The sequence below is a fragment of the Lontra canadensis genome, unplaced genomic scaffold (genome assembly GCF_010015895.1).
Source record: "Lontra canadensis isolate GAN:19392208 unplaced genomic scaffold, GSC_riverotter_1.0 scaffold359, whole genome shotgun sequence".
In the NCBI taxonomy this organism is placed as follows: Eukaryota; Metazoa; Chordata; class Mammalia; order Carnivora; family Mustelidae; genus Lontra; species Lontra canadensis.
The window spans coordinates 68,728-87,004 of NW_022631353.1; the positions used below are offsets into that span (position 1 = coordinate 68,728).

The window sequence follows — 18,277 nt, forward strand, 5'->3', positions numbered from 1 at the left end:
GCAAGTACCAATATACTAAACAGCAGTTATGTTGAGTGAAAAAGTAAGTCACAAAAGATTACATACAATAGGCTATTACAAATATTTTTTTAAACTGCTATATATTATTTATGGATAGAAATACATGAGGAAATATAAAATCTTATATAGGGAAAAGTTTCACTGACTTCAGAACAGTAGGTTGGCTCTAGGGAGGGAAAGATGAGATGGCATCAGGGAGAAGTACAAAAGAGGAACATTTTATTTCTTTAAAAATCAGAAGCAAATATGGCAAAATAGTTTGTGAGGAGCACAAGGGCATTTATATTATTGTTATTATTACTCTGTATATTTGAAATATTTTATAATTAAAAAGAATCTTAATGGGCACATATGGTATAACAATTAAATAATAACAATCATCCACACCACAAAAACTTATCAAATAATAACATTATTTAAGCCACAGAAACTTATGTACATACATTAGAACATGTGATAAATAAGAGTTAAAAATAAATTCTAAAATTTGTAATTTACATTAGGATTTTAAATTAATAATTTTGCTAATGGGCTTTGAATCTCATGCAATTTTTAATGTTCTTATGCTAAAATTTTAAGGGATGCTCCACAGTTGTTAGAGCTATATAAATAAAACTTTAATCAATGATATTCTGAATTTCAATCTTATTCTGGAAACCTTTTTCTTAAGCATATAAACAGTAACAAGCTTTACACTTACATTTACACTCTGGTTTGCCTTTTTTTTTTTTAATGAGAAGACTGCTGTAATTTTTATCTTTTTCTTTTGTATGGAAAGTGTTCCCCAATAACTTGGATTCCATCAGTATTTTCTCTTTATCTTCGTTTTCCTGCAGTTTAACTCTGTGATGTGTCTATGTGTATTTTGAGTATTCTATTCTCTAAACTTCTGTTTCTATGCTTTGGTGTCTATCATTAATTTGGAAAGTTCTCAGCCATTATTATTCCTGCAAATATTTTTCTGTTCCATTCTTTCTTCTCTGATATTCCCAATTATATGTATATCACAACTTTTGATATTGTTCCACAGTTCTGGGACATTCTCCTTTATTCCATTCCATTTCATCCATCCTATCCTTTTTTCCTTCTTTTTGTCTCTTTGCATTGCAGTATGAGAAGTTTCTATTTACCTATATTCAAACTTAGTGATTCTTTCCTCAGTCATGTCCAGTCTACTGATGGCACCCATCAAAGGCGATCTTCATTTCCAATACTGTTTTTCACATCTAGCATGTCCTTTTCCTCCTTTCTTATAGTTCTTATCTTTCTGCTGACATTCCATCTGGTCTTACACGTTATCTCCTTTTCCCCCGAGAGCTTTGACCATATTAGTCATTGTTACTTAAAATTTCCTGAGATAATTTCAACATCTTTTTTTATATTTCAGTCTGGTTCTGATACTTGTTTTGTTTCTTCAGATGGTGTTTATTCTTGCCTTTTGGAATGCCTTGTGAATTTTGTTGAGACCAGACATATTGTTCAAAGGAATAGAAACTGAGGTAAGTAGGTCATTAGTATGAGGATTTATGTTAATCTGTCTAGGAGTTTGGGTACATTGCGTGTTTATTTTCATGGTAAGCACCAGACGTTTTGCATTACTCTGGTGAGGTTGTTTTTCTTCCCTCTCGGCTTTCAGTTTCCTTTTGTACTGTTTTTAGAGAGTGTGTGTGTCTTGCAGCCCTTTTTCTATAATCCACCTTTATTACTTCTGGAGGTTTGTTAGTATTGGGATAGGTTATGGAGAAAGAAAGGGATGTGCTCTAATCTTCTGATTAAGTGTCCATCTTTTAATATGCCTGTCTTAGGGATTTGGCCTATGAGGTATTTCTGCTTCTCCTCCAGGAGCAGAGCTTTGGTCACTCCTATCTGCTAGTCTCCTCTCCAGCTATAATATTTCTAGTATATTTCCTCATGTACTTTTCTTTGTTGACCCCGCCTTGGGTTACATGGGAAGGTATGACTGGTCTAGGGTGGAGTGTATTTCCTTTCACCAAACTGTGATATGTTTCTGATTCACACTCTAGTGATGTACTCCATCCTGGAGATTAGGCCCTTGTTACAGAGGAGGGGTTTGGGAGAGTTTTGCAACACCTACTACCCTCTTTCCCTGTCAGGACCAGGGAAATGGAATGGAATGGAATGGAATACAACAGAGGAGAAGAACTGTAGAAGAACAAGGACAAGCTCCTTAGGAGCTTTCTCTGATCTCCCAGTGAAAATCTGATGGGGTTCCTGGAGGAAAAGCCTGGGAAGGTGTGAGGGTCCCTTCTAACTGCAGCCTCAAGGACCTTCTCACTGCCTATAGTCTCTCTGCAGTCTGAAAATTCCTAATGCATACTGCATAACTGATCCTTGACTGACAGCTCCTGCCTAGGTAAGCCAGTCGCAGGAGCATTATCTTTCTGGATACACCAGACCCTTGAGTTTTTGGGAATGCAGTTTGTTCTGCAACCTCATTTCTTTGGTGTGTCTGAGAAACACCGATTTTCAGCTTGTCTAGTTTTACTTTCTCGTTGTAAGAGTAAGAATAATGATTTCCAATCATTTTATATGTTGGGCTAAAAACCAAAGTCTTCAGATTCAATGGCATATATTTTATTGGGGGGGTTATAATCTAATATTATTACTATTTATTGTGTTGCTTCGTTTATTTCAGCATTGGTCACTGAGAGCTCTTTTTAAATGTGGCTCCTGTGACCTTGGGACATAGCTCCTTTCTTGCTCCAATAGTGAGATCTCTGATTCTCATTACTAAAATGTATTCATTTGTTCAAGCCTAATACTCACATAAAGCAGTTTGAAAATATGTTCCACAGGTACATGTGAAACAAGGTTACCAACTAGAATGCAATATCCCCTTAGTTCTTTTGGCCTTAAGGCTTTGTGTTATCTAGTCAAAACACTATTTTCCAGTTACTTAGGTTGGGTTTTTCTTCCCCACTCACTTCATTGTGTTTATTTCATTCATCTGAAGACTTCTTAGTCAGTCTGCATTCTTCCCTGGGTGACTTCTGTATGCCTGTCTTCCAGTACATGGATTCTCTCTTTGGCTATGCCCAGTTTACTATTAAGCCTATTGAAAACATTCTTTGTGACTATGTTATGCATTTTTGGTGTTTTTATTGGAATCTTTGTGGTAATTTCTAAATTTAACCACTTGTCTTACATGTTGTCTTTTTTTTCCTTTAAAGCTTTTAACATAATAATCCTAGTTAAATAAAACTCCCTCTCAGGTACTTCTAACATCCCTATCACATTTGAGTTTGGTTTTAATGATTGCTCTTGTTTCTTAGGAAGGTGCTGGTTTTTTTCTTCCCTTTTTGTATGCTTTCTAGCTTATTCTTGAAAGATGTACATCTTGTGTAGGACAGAAGAAATTGTAGGGTATTGTTTTCACACTTGGAAGTGGGCATGCTCTTCTTCCTGCTAGCACTTTGGTGGGGGGAGCAATTTGTTGAACCATTAAACCTGATTTTTCAGATTTGTACCACACGGTTCAAATTCTAATACTACCCTGTCTTTAGTGTAGGGGTTTTCAGAGAGCTTTTTATTTCAATGCTTGCTCCATGCTAATCTTCCCTTCATACTGGACCTCTGTAAAGGTCTGTCTTTTGTAAATTATTTGTTCCTTGATGCTTCTTTCTCTGCAGTATGTGCTTGGGGATTGACCGTTGGGGTGGGGAGCGGGGTGGTGGCACAGACTCAGTTTTTCTCTACTCTGATTAAATCTTTGTCTTAGGCACTGTGTCTCTACTTCTCAGTCCTGCAGTTTGCTTTGCAGTTTGAGTCCAGTAGATCTTTATGCCCCTCCTCTAGGGTTTCAAGTTTCTTTTTTTCCTGTTTCCTTTCCCTAGCTGCAATGGGTTTTCACCAGTGCCCCAAGAGCACCAGGGTGCGCTGACCATACCCCCTACAGGTTTATGTTTTTTATTTTTGTAGGGAAGAAAGAGGAGTAATGTCTCAGTTGAAACTTGTGAATCACCCCTACCCCCACCTCCACGGGAGCAACTTACTGTTTCCCTCCTCTACTTCTGCACCACAAGGGAGACTTTTTCAGAAATTGACCACAATGTTCTCTGAGTCCTCAACTGGCAGACCTCCAAGTATTTGCAGTTTCCAGGGCCTTCACCACTTGCCATGCACATTCACTTTCCACCAATTTTCCAATAACCCCAGCTGATTTGCTAATGAGGGGCAGATAACCCCTTCTTGCTGTCCAGCCACATCCTGTCTTCGTAAGCCACTGTCCTGATCTTGTATTTCCCTGAAGCCTCCAGCCTTGTCTTAGACTTTTTTGGACCAATTGACTGCCTTGCAACCTCAGCACTCCAATGGGTTCCAGAACTTGCTGTTGTGTGTATACCTTTGTATATCCCTGTGAATTTTGAATCATGCAAATGTATATTCACAAATTTTAAAAAGGGAGAAGTGCAAAACAAAGTAGTACCTACTCAAAACTCTTGTATGTGAGAAGCAATCTGTTCACAAAAGTGTAGTAGTAGATCTTGATAGATTCTTACTATACGTACCCATGCTTAACTGTGTAGGAACTGTGTAGGAAAAGCTAATACTAAAATTCTCCATGCCTGAGCTTAAACTCTAAAAATTTCCCTTCTGCTAAAAATAAGATGAACAAAAAGTCAGTGGAGCACATATTCAGATGAAAAGGGATGCAACGATACAATTGTTGCCATGTGGTAATGGAATTTTATGATGCCCTTTGCTTTCAAACTGGAATTAAGCTGCACTTCTGTATTGCAACTTCATTTTTTATTTATGACATAGTTATGCACTAATAGCCTTCCCACCTTGGATGGTAATCTTATTTACCTAGCCATATAAATTGTTCTGTTGATTTTTTTATTTATATTACTTTGAAGATTCTTTCATTGACCTTTGTAAGTATTTCATTTATAACAAATTTGATTTCTTTCTAGGAATTTGTTCTTTTCTATACACATCCACATACACTTGCAGATGATTTTATTGAAATGAAGTCATATCTATATGTATACATTTATATATATGTATAATATATTGCATATTTTTCCTACTTCTGATACATTTGAGCCACCTGAAATTATCAAATATGTATTTTTATATATATATATATTCCTTAATAAAGTTTATCATGTGCTCAAACTCACTGTAGATGCTGAAAATTTTATAGATTTCTCTTATTTTACAAATGAAAAATGTCAATAAACAAAGCCACATATAAGGGAAGTGATTTATTCTACATCTACTCATTGGATTGCTTGGGAGCTAAAGTTAGCATACAAACATTTGATGAATAACTTTTCTGCAGTTTTCCTCTTGTCGAGGAACCAAGTGGCATGGATTCTGCAAAGCACCATTCTCTCAGTTCTACCAATTAACTTTTGTCTTAGACCAATGTATTTAATTTATAATAACAGACATTTTGTTAGCATTGTGACGTCCAGGGTACTGTTTAATTCCTGAATGAAAAACAAACATGCAGGGTAGAATAATCAGTCCCTGCCTGCCAAGAGCTTACAATCAAGTGGACTGAGTTTACAATAGCAATATCCTGTGAATCAGACCTGTCTGTGACTCCTTTTGAGAGATATTCTGACTTTTCAAATTGCCTGGGGTGGGACAAAATTCTTTTCAATGGGCTGAAAATTCTGTATTCTTAGGCTAAGAAAGAATAAAATTCGTGTTACTGTCAAAGAAGAAAGTAAGCCTATTTCCAGATTCCATGGAATACTCTATGGTCTCTTTGACTGTGGCTCTTAGATATCAAGCACAGACAAGTCTCAGATCTCACCAGCTGATGAGGGAAGAGTTATCTAGAACCTTTCAGGATGGGGCTCCTTTTTGTCCAAGCCAGAAACTGAGAGTTCATTACTGAGAGACAGTCTAAATAGAAAATTAAAGAAGTATAAGCTTTGCTTTGTTGAATACTTGGATTTTTTTTTTTTGAGGTATAAGGGAAAGCAAAAAACAAAAGTAATATTCACAGAGGAAAAGAAAGAAGACCAAACCAGCTCAGGTATGACAAGAAGGGAAGTTTCAATTAGGAAACCATTGTCAGTATTACAGAGCAGAGTGACTGGGATAGATAAGAAAAAGCAATACGCAAAGGGCCTTCATATTTTAGTAGCTTGGTATAGATTCCAAATTTCAAATCAAAGTACAGAGTTCTCTTTCAATATAATGAAAAGGGGCAAGGTACAGTTATCTTAGGGCTGAATAGGGCTGACAAGAAAATATTGCCCCACCCCACCCCCACCCACCATTAGTGAAAGTAGCAGTAGAAAGTATGAGCTGTTGATCCAGGCTGCTGAGTTAAACCTCAGTTCTACTACCTACAAGCTGTGTATCCTTTAGGTGTTTACTTGACCTCTCATTTTTCTCATCTGTTAAATGGCAATAGTATTAGTATCTATCTTACAGCAACACCGTTTTGAGGATTATAAAAATATACTATTGATAAGTGTTTGCTTTAATAGGTCACTTACATGAAATCCTCACAGTCCTAAGTGCCGTGGAATTCAGATTGTGAAGTAATAAGGAATATAAACTACATGTCACATAAAATCCATATGGCTTCTAGGGAAGCCCACACCAATAATTCTACAGCAAAAATACATGAATTTTAAAACTAAGTAGAATAAAGAATATAAATAGGTTCTTTTTAAAAAGATTTTATTTATTTATTTATTTTACAGGCAGAGTTCACAAGTAGGCAGAGAGGCAGGCAGAGAGAGATGAAGGGAAGCAGGCTCCCCACTGAGCAGAAAGCCCAATGTGTGGCATGATCCCAGAACCTGGGATCATGACCTGAGTCAAAGGCAGAGATTTAACCCACTGAGCCACCCAGGCACCCCTATAAAAAGATTCTTATGAGTCCATTTCAGAGGCTGATGACAAATCAAAACTGATCAGGAGAGGATTTTACCACAAGTTCCCCAACTGTTTAGTTTTTAGAGTTTTCTGGATGTAAGATTTGTCTATAAAAGAAAATCAGCAGTAGCAACATTATCTAAAACTAGGTGTAAAGGGATGATATCAGGTGTCAAGTTTACTCTTGACAAGAAAGTGTCTTAGAAAGCATATGGAGTAGTCACAATGATGTAATGGCCTCCTGTTTTAGTAAGTTTTGCTTTTGTATCTTATAATGGTAGCCAAGCCCTCCAGTGCAAGGTTAATAATTATTGGTAATAGAAGCATCTTTGTCTTGTTCCAGATCTTAGTAGGACTATGTAAATTTCTTTATTAAATACATTACATAGCAATGTAATTTCCCACGTTAAAGTACTAGAAGGTAGGTAAATAAATAAAGAATAAAGTACCAGAAAGCTTGATGGAAATTCAGTGTATTAGGTAATTTGGTTTTTTAAAAAAATCACAAAATACTCATTCAAGTACCTTTTTTTTTGTTATTAGTGGCTCTATATAAGTCACACTTACACATGACTTCTGTATTTTTTGAATCATTCTATACAAGAAATTAAGTGGACTTCTGGTTTTTAGTTGCACATATAAAGAGCTTGTAACTTGCCACTCCTTCCTAACAACTATAAAGCATAATGGACTTAGACTCTAATGAATCTTGAATTTATAAGAGAGGGAAGGCCATACAAATCACTGCTCAAGACTGTAGAGGCAGACAGGTGAATAAAGGGAGTTGGGGGTTACTGGAGCAGAGACTGAGAGAGGAATAGCTATGGATAACTGTGCTGAGATAGGAAAACATGAAGTGTAACTGAGGAATGGCTAGAGGCTCCGTGTAGACAAGTCTGAGAGTTAAAATCTTCCTGGGAAGATAGGGAAGCAGAGAGGTTCCCACAGTTTTGTGAGATTGACCAGAATCCCACAGTCAATATCAGAGAATATTCCCCCTTTCCTTATGGCAAGGAGAGAGGAAAGACTCTGAACACTCCACAACACTTTGAAATACTCCAGAACATTCTAGTCTCTTCATAAGGCCTTTCCTTAGGTAAAGCTGGTTAACTGGAACCTAAGCTGCTGGGGTGTTATCAGCCTAAGAGACCTGTGAATGGGAAATACCAAAATCCAGCTCACCCTGCTAGCCTCTCCCACATTAGGGGTGAGAAAAACCTAAGAAACACTTGTGAATTTCACATTCCAGAGGCAGAGACTCACTAAAATCCTGGGACTTAACCATGGACTACAGAACACTTCCATTCCCTGTACCTCACCACCACATTGCCAATGGCCTATTTACAGCAGTTTCTTCTCCTGTTTTATCATGGAGAGCTATTAAAAACAAAAATTACAATGTATACCTAATGGCAAAAAACACCATTCGAAGTGACAGAGGAAGCATAAGAACCAGACATGGCAGAGATGTTGGGATTATCAGACCAGGAATTTAAAACAACTATGATTAATATGCTATGGGCTCTGTGGATAAAGTAAACAGTATGTAAGAACAGATGGGCAATGTAAGCAGAGATTTGTAAATTCTAAGAAAGAGTCAAAAAACAATGCTAGAGATAAAATCACAACAAAAACAAACAAAAAAACAAAACTGCTCTACAGAAATGAAGAAGGCCTTTCAGCTTATTAGGAAACTGGACACTAATACATCTGACTAAAGAATCTCTGAGTTGGAGGGTATCACAATAAAAACTTCCAAAATGAAAAGCAAAAGGAAAAAGACTGAAAAACCAACCAACCAACCAACACAAGAAAAAACAACTCCAGACTATTCAGAGACTGTGGAATAATTACAAGAGGTAGAATATCCAAGTAATGGAAATACCAGAAGAAGAAAGAGAGGAATAGAAGAACTATCTGAAACAATGATGGAAAACTTTCCCAAATTAATACCAGATACCAAATCATGGTAATAGAAAGCAGGATAAATGCCAAAAACTACATCAAGGCATATTATATTCAAACTACAGAAAATCAAAGATACAGAAAAAATTCAGAAAAAAACCCAGAGGGGAAAAAAAAATCTTAATCTATAGAGGGACAAAGATAAGAATTACATCCAACTTCTCAGAAAATCATGCAAACAAGAGAGTGGAGTGAAATATTTAAAGTGTTGAGGGGTAAAAATACCCATCAATCTATAATTTTGTACCCTACAAAATTACATTTTAAAAGTGAAGAAGAAATACTTTCTCAAACAAAAATTACAGAAATTCATTGCCAACAGACCTGCCTTGCAAGAAATATTAAAAATATTTCTAAATATTTCTAAAATAAATATCTTAGAGAACTTGGTATTTCCCCCAAACAAGCTTAAAGCAATGCCTACAGAACAACTTACCGGAATTGATAGCAACCAAGATACCCTTCATAAGGTGAATGGACAAATAAACTGTGATCCATCCAGACACCAGAAAGTTTACTGCAAAAAAATCAGTGGTTTCTATAAGTGAGAGCAGAGGGAAAGATAAATAAGCAGAACACAGATGATTTTAGGCTCTGAAACTATTTTGTATGATACTATAATGGTGGATATATGCATATACCTACATATGTATAATGGTGGATACTATATATTTTATCAAAATCATAGAATATGCAATCCCAAGAGAGAATAGTAATGTAAATGGTGGGTTTGGGTGATAATTATGTGTCAGTGTAGGTACAGAGATTGTAACAAATATACCTCTCGTGGAAAAATGCTTATAATGAGGGAGGGATGGAATGTGGGAAATCTCTGTACCATTGCTCAATTTTGCTATGAACCTAAAACTGCTCTATAAAAGTTTAATTTAAAAAGTTACAGAGTATTTTCAAAAACTGTCAAGTTCAAGACTTTCAAGATCAGAAACTGTTGTTCTGAAAAATACACTGGTAAGAAAATAAAAAGCTAAATAGAGTTTGGGAGAAATATTTGCAAACCATAGATACAAAAAGGATTTGTATCTAGAGTATGTAAAGAATCATTTCAACACAATATTAAAATAACAAAATTTAAATTAGGCAGGAGATTGGAAAGACATAAAAATATACAAATGATAAATAAACATATAAAGATATGTTCAACAGCATTAGTCACTAGAGAAATGCACATTTAAATCAAGATAATACTATATAATTGCTAGAATGATTAAAGTGTTTTTTTTTATGATTTTATTTATTTACTTGACAGAGAGAGAGCAGAAGTAGGTGGAGGGAGAAACAGGTTCCCTGGGGGCTTAATCCCAGAACCCTGGGATCATGACGTGAGCCAAAGGCAGCTGCTTAACCAACTGAGCCACCCGGGCTCCCCTAGAATAATTAAAGTTTAAAAGACTGATAATACCAATTGAAAATGTGGATCTACAGGAAATCTCAAACATTATTGATGGGAATATAAAATCATGTCATTGCTTTTGAAAAAAAGGGTTTTTTTGATAGTTTAAGTTATATGTAACACTTACACATGACCAAGTAACTTCAAAAAATATAAAACTATATTTCCACACAACATCTTCTGTCTGATTTTTTAAAGAACTTTATTCATAATAGCCCAAACTAAAAATAACCCAAGTATTCATTAAATACTTAGTGGATTAACACATTGTGGCATATTCACACAACAAAATACTACTCAATAGTAAAAGAATATAAACATAAGGGAATAATCTATTATATATGCAATATTACAAATTAATTTTAAAGCATTATGCTAAGTAAAAGAAGCCAGGTACAAACACATGTTATATGATTCCATAAACTACAGTGTAATATGTAAAGAAAAACAATTATCTAAGGACACTGAAGACTGAGCAAAGCAGGCAGATGTTACAGGTAAGTAAACACTTACTAGAAGAGAATAATCCTAGGTAAGCTTCCTAGTTTTACCACTCAGAGCCTGAGGGCAGACACCATTAGTGCATTGTTGTGCAATTACAATATGGAAGTCATAAGACTTTTTTATTAGACTGATGAACCACAAAGGGCAGAGTCTGGGACAACTACACAGCTGAAAAAATTAAGAGGGTGGCAGAGTGGAGTGGAGGGAGGATCTCTAAAAAAAGAGATAAGATAAGAAACACCACATTATACCTAATTTGGCTGAACTTGCCATGCACCACATGGAAAAAATCATAGTTTGAGTTCTGTCAAACTCAACACTCAAAAAAAAAAAAAAAGGCAATATTCTTTGAAAGTATATAACCTAATCCAGAATCTCTACAATGTATAATTCATACACAGAACACAAATCCAAATTACACAAATTTCAATGAAACACAAAAATGCCACACTCAAAGAAAAAAACAATCAATGAAGACAAAACTAGAGATGGATCAAGATGTTGGAATCAGCACAGATTTTAAAGAAGCTACTGTAATTATCTTCATGGATATGGAAATACATTGATGATGAATAAAAAGACAGATCTCAGCAAAGGAATAGAAGCTATAAAAGAAGAAAAAAAAAGAAATTAAAAAGTGAAAAATACAATCTGAAATAAAAACTTCACATAATGGGATTAACAACATATTGAAGATAAAGTAAATGAACTTTAAGACAGATAAATAATAAATTAGACAATTAAATGCAAAATATGAACAGACTCAGAAAACCTGCAACAATTGAAGATGGTCTAACATATATGCAGTGGTAGTACCAGGAGAGAAAATAAATAAATAAATAAATAAAGGGACAGAATAAATGGATGAAAATTGTGGCTTATTTCTCTAATTTGGTGAAAAACATAAATGTACAAATTCAAGCTCATTAGAACACAAGCGTAGTAAATGCAAAGAAAATAGCACCCATGCACATACAAATTTATGCTTAATTTGAAAGTTTTGAAAGCAGCCAGAGAAAAACAACATATTAAACAACATACAGAAGAACAAATTTACTTGAGATCAGTCAAGGTAACTCTTCAATCTCCACTATGTAACACAGAGATATCAGAAATACTAGAAATCTTGTAGATATTTACTGAACAAATAAGAGATTTATTGAGATGTCCAAATAAAGCTATTAATTATTTGAGTTGGTGTAGGTAGTGGAAAAAGCACTATATTTTGGGTAGAAGAGCTCAGTTAAGGTTCACATCAACCATCAAGTAGCTGAGATTCTGAACAAGTTCCTTAGACTAAGTCTAATCTGCTTATCTTTAAAATTGAAATAATTGCTCCACAAGATTATTGTGAAGATGACCTAAGACAATCCACATGAAGAGGTGCCTGGGTAGCTCAGTCTGTTAAAGTGGCTGCCTTCAGCACAGGTGGGATCTCAGGGTCCTGGGACCAAGCCCTGCATTTGGCTCCCTGCTCAGTGGGGAGTCGGCTTGTCCTTCTCCCTCTGCCCCTACCCTGCTCCACCCCACTTGTGTGCCCACACTCTCTCCCTCTCTCTCCCTCTCAAATAATCCAATGAAATCTTGAAAAAAAGATGATCCATGTGAAAATGCCTGTTTTTAACATATAGAAATTATAATATTTATAATATTTAGTTGAATCTAAGTGATGTTTTATGTTTGAGTATTTCTTACAAAGATACACTGTTTAATTTCTGCAAGGAAAGGTCATAATTTTTGTGCCATTTTTCTGTATCAATGGTTTATGGACTAAAAAATATTGTCCAATATAAAGGCAAATTACCTGTTGACATCTGCAAATTTACTTAAATCTTTGAAATCTTGTCCATATGTCCTCTCATTCCCCAGCATGGTGACAGAAATTTTAGTTGAACGCTTCTAGTTATTGATTTTGTACAACTGACCACCCACCAGAATTTCCTTACCTGGGCTTTTAAAAATATTTGTTACATTAAGATTTCTAATAAATTGACATTTATTTTCCTTAAAATTATTTGAGAATTTTATTGTGCATTTCTCATTCATTCCATCTCATTAAACATTGCTATGTAATAGCGAACTCCAAATAGCTACTAGTATTTTTAACATTTGCACTACAATAAACTTCAATGGTTTAATAGTTGTAGAGTATACTGCAATGTTTAGCTGTACTGCTATTGCATATATAATCAGGACTTCGTAAAATATATCAAAATACACAAATGTACATTTTTTTATATAGCAAGATTCAATTTATCTGAGGTAGGCTGTTTTATATAGAAATATCTCGAACATATAGGAATATGTTTTCTTCTTTTATGGATTAATATTTCCAAAAGTGACTCCTTATTTGACAAAGCTTCTAAAACAAACTATGACCTCCTACAAAACTGAAGTGTCAAAAAGACAAAATATTACTAAATCACCAACAATACTATGTTTTTATTCCCTGGAATTCAGAGATTAAGAAAAAAATACACTGTACTCTAAGCCATGTTAGGTTGGGATTATTATCCTAATACTGTTAAGAAAATTTTCATTAAGTCACAGATTTTTATGTGTGAAGTACAAGCAGAAAATTATCTTTAGGAAATGGGAGAAAATTGCAACTACTTTTCAAATGTAATCTTGACATTTTGAAAAGTGCAGTCATGGATCTGTCCTCATGGAGACAAATATTTTACCCTTCATTTCTGCACCAAAATTCAGCACATTACACCCAGACCTGATCTAGTCTCCATGGTCTGTCTTGGGGGGTTATATGCTGATAAAGGTATGTCCCAATGAACAACAAAAATTCACTGAATGTTTCTGTTCTCCACCCTTTCAACTGATACTGACAGTAATCTTTTTTTTTTTTTAAACCTCAGGTTTCTCAAGATAAAAATCTGTTTTTATGCAGTAAAATAGATGATTCAGTCAAAAGAAAAAGTTTGTGAGAACTTCAAAGCAACCACAGTCCCTGGGACTGAGAATTAGACCCTATGGCCCCATTCTCCCACACTTACAGAAATAAACACTATTTAAAAATATCTAGAGTTTGCCTTCACTTTATCCCTTATTAATGATAAGTGGAAGAAATGTTTAGAGTCACAAAAATCCACCGCTACGTATGTCATTATTTTTTTTTTCTCCTCTTTGCATTGAGATAATATATACAAAAGTGCTTTACCACCCCGGGGGCGCTGCCCGCCCATTCGCCAGCGCATCCCTCCATCCACTTGCAACAGGCAGTCCCTCTGGCTGTCCCACTGAATGGCGCCAGCGAAGCCCACGGACTAGGCTCTTGCTTCCTGGCGGAGGGATCTGTGGTGGCTGAGGCAGGGGCGCTGAAAATAGGTGGAAGAGGTAGCTTTGGCCCCGGCGGTAGCGGCGGCGGCGTGGGTAGCGGCGACTGGCCTGTTGGAGGGCAGCACATAAAGGGGCTGCGGCCAGGTGATGCGGGGACCACTGCGGCGGGCTCAGGAGTCAAGTGGGCCCCTGCCCTCAGTCCGTCTTGCCGGACCCGCGCTTCCGAACTCCCCATCTTCTCTGGCCCACCCGCCATCACGGAGGCGGCCTCGCTCCCCCTCGCCGGTTCCCAGTCCCTCCCCTTTCCCCGTCCCCGCCTGGGGCCCACCGACACCTGCCTCCCAGGATGGCTCTGTAGAGAATCCACAAGAATGACAGTCCCTATCAGGATGGAGTATTTTTCTTGACAATTCATTTCCCTACAGATTACCCCTTCAAGCCACCTGAGGTTGCATTTACAAAAAGAATTTGTCATCCAAATATTAACAGTAACGGCAGCATTGGTCTTGATATTCTCTGGTCACAGTGGTCTCCAGCACTATTTCAAAAGTACTCTTGTCCATCTGTTGTGTGATCCCAATCCAGATGACCCTTTTAGTGCCTGAGAATGCTCGGATCTACAAAACAGAGAAAAGTACAACAGAATAGCTCTGGAATGGACTCAGAAGTATGCGATGTAATTAAAGAAATTACTGGATAACCTCTACAAATAAAGATAGGGGAACTCTGAAAGAGAAAGTCCTTTTGATTTCCATGTGACTGCTTTCTACGAGCCCACGCCTCATCTTCCCCTGTGCACATGTTTACCTGATATGGCAGTACTGCATGTTGTACATACTTGGAACAACAAACTAGAAATACTGTACTTCTGTACCAACATTGCCTCCTAGCAGAGAAGTATGTGTGTGACAAGCCACTTCTCCGGGCGTAATGTAGGTGTGAGACTAAAATTTTCCTTACTGACTTGAATTCAGATAAGGGCAAGGTGAGGGGTGATGGGTATGCTGTGTGCTTGGATGGGGAAGAAAAGCTCCACTGACCTGTAGGAGATTGTTTTAGGTGGAATCCCTTTAAACTCAGAACAGTTATGAAAAGCAAGGTGAAGAACACGAAGCTGTTTCTGTATTCATGTTTTTCGGAAGGACCTACGTATTAGGCGAAAGTTATGACCAACCAGATGAAACTCTACCCACATCCTGTATTTTCAGGTCTAAATTTAACTGGTCAACATTTAAATGGATTGGAGCTATTAGTACATAAAGTGTGATGGGCTTTGGTCCCACATCTTTTACATCTCCCCACCCTTCAACTTTTGTCCTTTCAGCCCCTTTCTCTCTTCCACATTCTTTGGTTTGTATGTGGTTCCTCAGTTAATACTCTTATAGCTCTTATTTTTCTTGTGTTTTGAACGGCTTAGGTCTATCTGGATGTAAGCATGAAAACTCATTTGATGGAAATACTTGTGGATATTTATTTAAAGACCCAATTGCTCCTCTGGAGCTTGTACATTCAAGAATGATTAATCTGTGTAATAGACTGATAACTACAGTCATTACATATAATTTTGTGTGAATAGGCTTTTTGATTTTAAGAACTTTGTCTAGCAGAAATTAGTGGTGGGTTCCCCCCATCAAAATGTTTTCATTTATACTGGTTGCATTGCAAAATCATGAAACAATTCTAGTTTACATAGTCAAAAGGATACCTTGAAAGTAATTTTACTGAACAAGATAAGGGCATAAGCTTAAAAGCATTTCCCTGAAAACTTACATGTGCAGTATTCCAGGAACATGAGTGTTAAACTAATAAGAAACCTGCTTTATTAATGAAACTAAGATGCATTTCGTGAAAACCTTGTAACATTTCCTTGGCACATAGGACATAAAACAAAGGCATTGCTATTTGGTAAGCTAAGCTTCTGTGATCATGATTGTTAAAAGAGCAACACTGACCAAACCTGGGAAACATGAGCACAATCTTGTATTGGAGAGTCTACTTAATTACTTTGCACTGACATTGCAGGCTGCTCATCCAATTATAAATTGTACTGTATGGGGCTTTTTGAAGTCTTCCCTTGATTCTAGTAAAGTGTAGTTTGAAACTTGTAAACAACTGTGTTTGCCAGAAACATCATTCATGTGAAGTAGGCAAGTTACCTTTTTTCCCCTCCTTCTCCTAATCTAATTATACACCAGGCCAACCTGAAGGCGGTGGCTGATGCTCTCTAGCATCAGGTTCTTTCAAATGCATCTTTACACTCTTGCACCAAAATTGAGGAATAAATGTCCACGGCTTTTGGTTTTTAAAAAAAGTGCTTTACCTGGTACCTAAAATAAATTAGTTGCCCAATATTGTGTCATTTTGGTCTTTTAATTGTTTTGTTTCATTCATTTTTCCCTTTACACCTTGAAAAGATACTAATTAAGAAATTCTAAACAATACAGTAAACAGCAGACCTCATGTTTATTACCTGCAGAACTTCCTAAATCTCTAGAACGAAAACAAAACTTTTTAATGAATCTCATCACTGGCAAGTTCTTACTGGTAATTTCACACATGCGACTCATCAAAATTTTGCCTCTGTGTATGCTGAGGAATAGGAGAACTTAGATTTTTGTCACTATGCCAATGTACTTAAGCATTATCTCTTCTTATATTTCAATGTTGTTGTCTATCATGGGGTCTGAGGACCTGGCCTTTTAAAGCCCTATAAAACTTGCTTTCAATGCAAACAGAGTAATTTCACTTCAACACCATGTCACAATATATCTAAACAGCAAAATCACATAGTTAACCCAATATAACTCAATAACTTACTCAGTTCAGGGTTTTATTTTTTTTCTTAATCACTTTATATTTTTACTGTCCACATGGAATTTTGCCTTTATGTACCTCCATTTCCTTAGTAGGCATATCAAACATTATGAACACAGTTCACTTACAAAGGCAAAAACTTTCTGGTAGTTCATTTCATGCATTACTGTTTTTAACCTAATTGATTTTTCCTCATGGAGAATTTTAACACCTAAAATTACATAGTGCATTTGTTTGTTTACTAACTTGCTGCACCTCTTCTACACTACAATATCAAATTTATGAGGGCAGGAACTGTATTCCTTTGCTGCTATATCCTCATTTACTAACACATCAGATGTACAATAAAGATTTGTTGGATGAATGAGCAAATAAACAAAAGCACAGTGAATGTCTCTCTGTACTTGTTCAATCTTATGGAGGGCCGGAAATTTACGCTGTTAGGTGGGACAGGATGGCTCCAATGGAATGGAATTGAGTGTTTTGCTTCTCTTAGGTCAGTTAGGTTCTGTTAAAGGAGCAGAAGTTTAGAGTATGGTTAAATTCTTCCCGGGGCTAACATCGTGAAAAACAGAATGCACATGGTTCCCATGAGAACCTGGTAAAACTTCAAGAGATCAATGTGTGGGGAGTAGGGGGTGCTATGACTAGGTCCCCGTGGACTTTTTGTCTCTTAGACTTGTCCATACTGAGCTTCTAGAGGTTGTCAAAGTTCAGCTTTCTCTACCCCAGTACTGCTCCTGTTTTCTGCCGGTGGATTTTTGCCATAGTAATCTATGATTCTCTGTATTCACCTGTCTTTCCAATTCTAGGGACAGCAGTCTTGCTTGTAAATTCACTTCTCTCAAAGATCTCAGAAGAGCTGTTGACTTTTTAGTTTCTTCACCTTTTTACTTCTTGGAATACATTGGTAACTTCCCAGCTTCTAATATGTGGACAAGAAACGGGAAGTCCAACTCTGTGTTCTTCATTTTATTTAAGGAATCTTTGCCAGACTGAAAATCAATTTCTCCTATTCTTTTTCCTAGAAGTTTCATAATTTGGGGTTTACACTTAGGTTTATGACTCATTTTGAGTTTGTTTTTGTGTATGATGTGAGGTAAAATTTGAGATTCATTTTATTATTTGTATGTGGTTAGCCCCTATTTTCAGCATAATTTGTTGAAAAGATGATCTCTATCCCCACTGAACTGCCTTGGTAACTATGTCAAATGCCAATTGGCTTTATGTATGTGGTTCTATTTTTGGTCTTGTTATTCTGGTCCATTCACTTTTATCTTTTTTTTTTTTCCTTTTAAGATTTAATTTTTAAGTAGCCTCCATACCCACCACAGGGCTTGAACTCACAACCCCAAGATAAAGAGTCACTTACTCCACCAATTGAGCCAGACTGGCACCCCT

General features: G+C 36.4%; 1 pseudogene; it reads left to right on the forward strand.

Annotated features, from left to right (window-relative positions):
* The first annotated feature begins 13,532 nt into the window (after positions 1 to 13,532).
* LOC116862856 lies at positions 13,533 to 14,811 on the forward strand (annotated as a pseudogene).
* Positions 14,812 to 18,277: the final 3,466 nt, after the last annotated feature.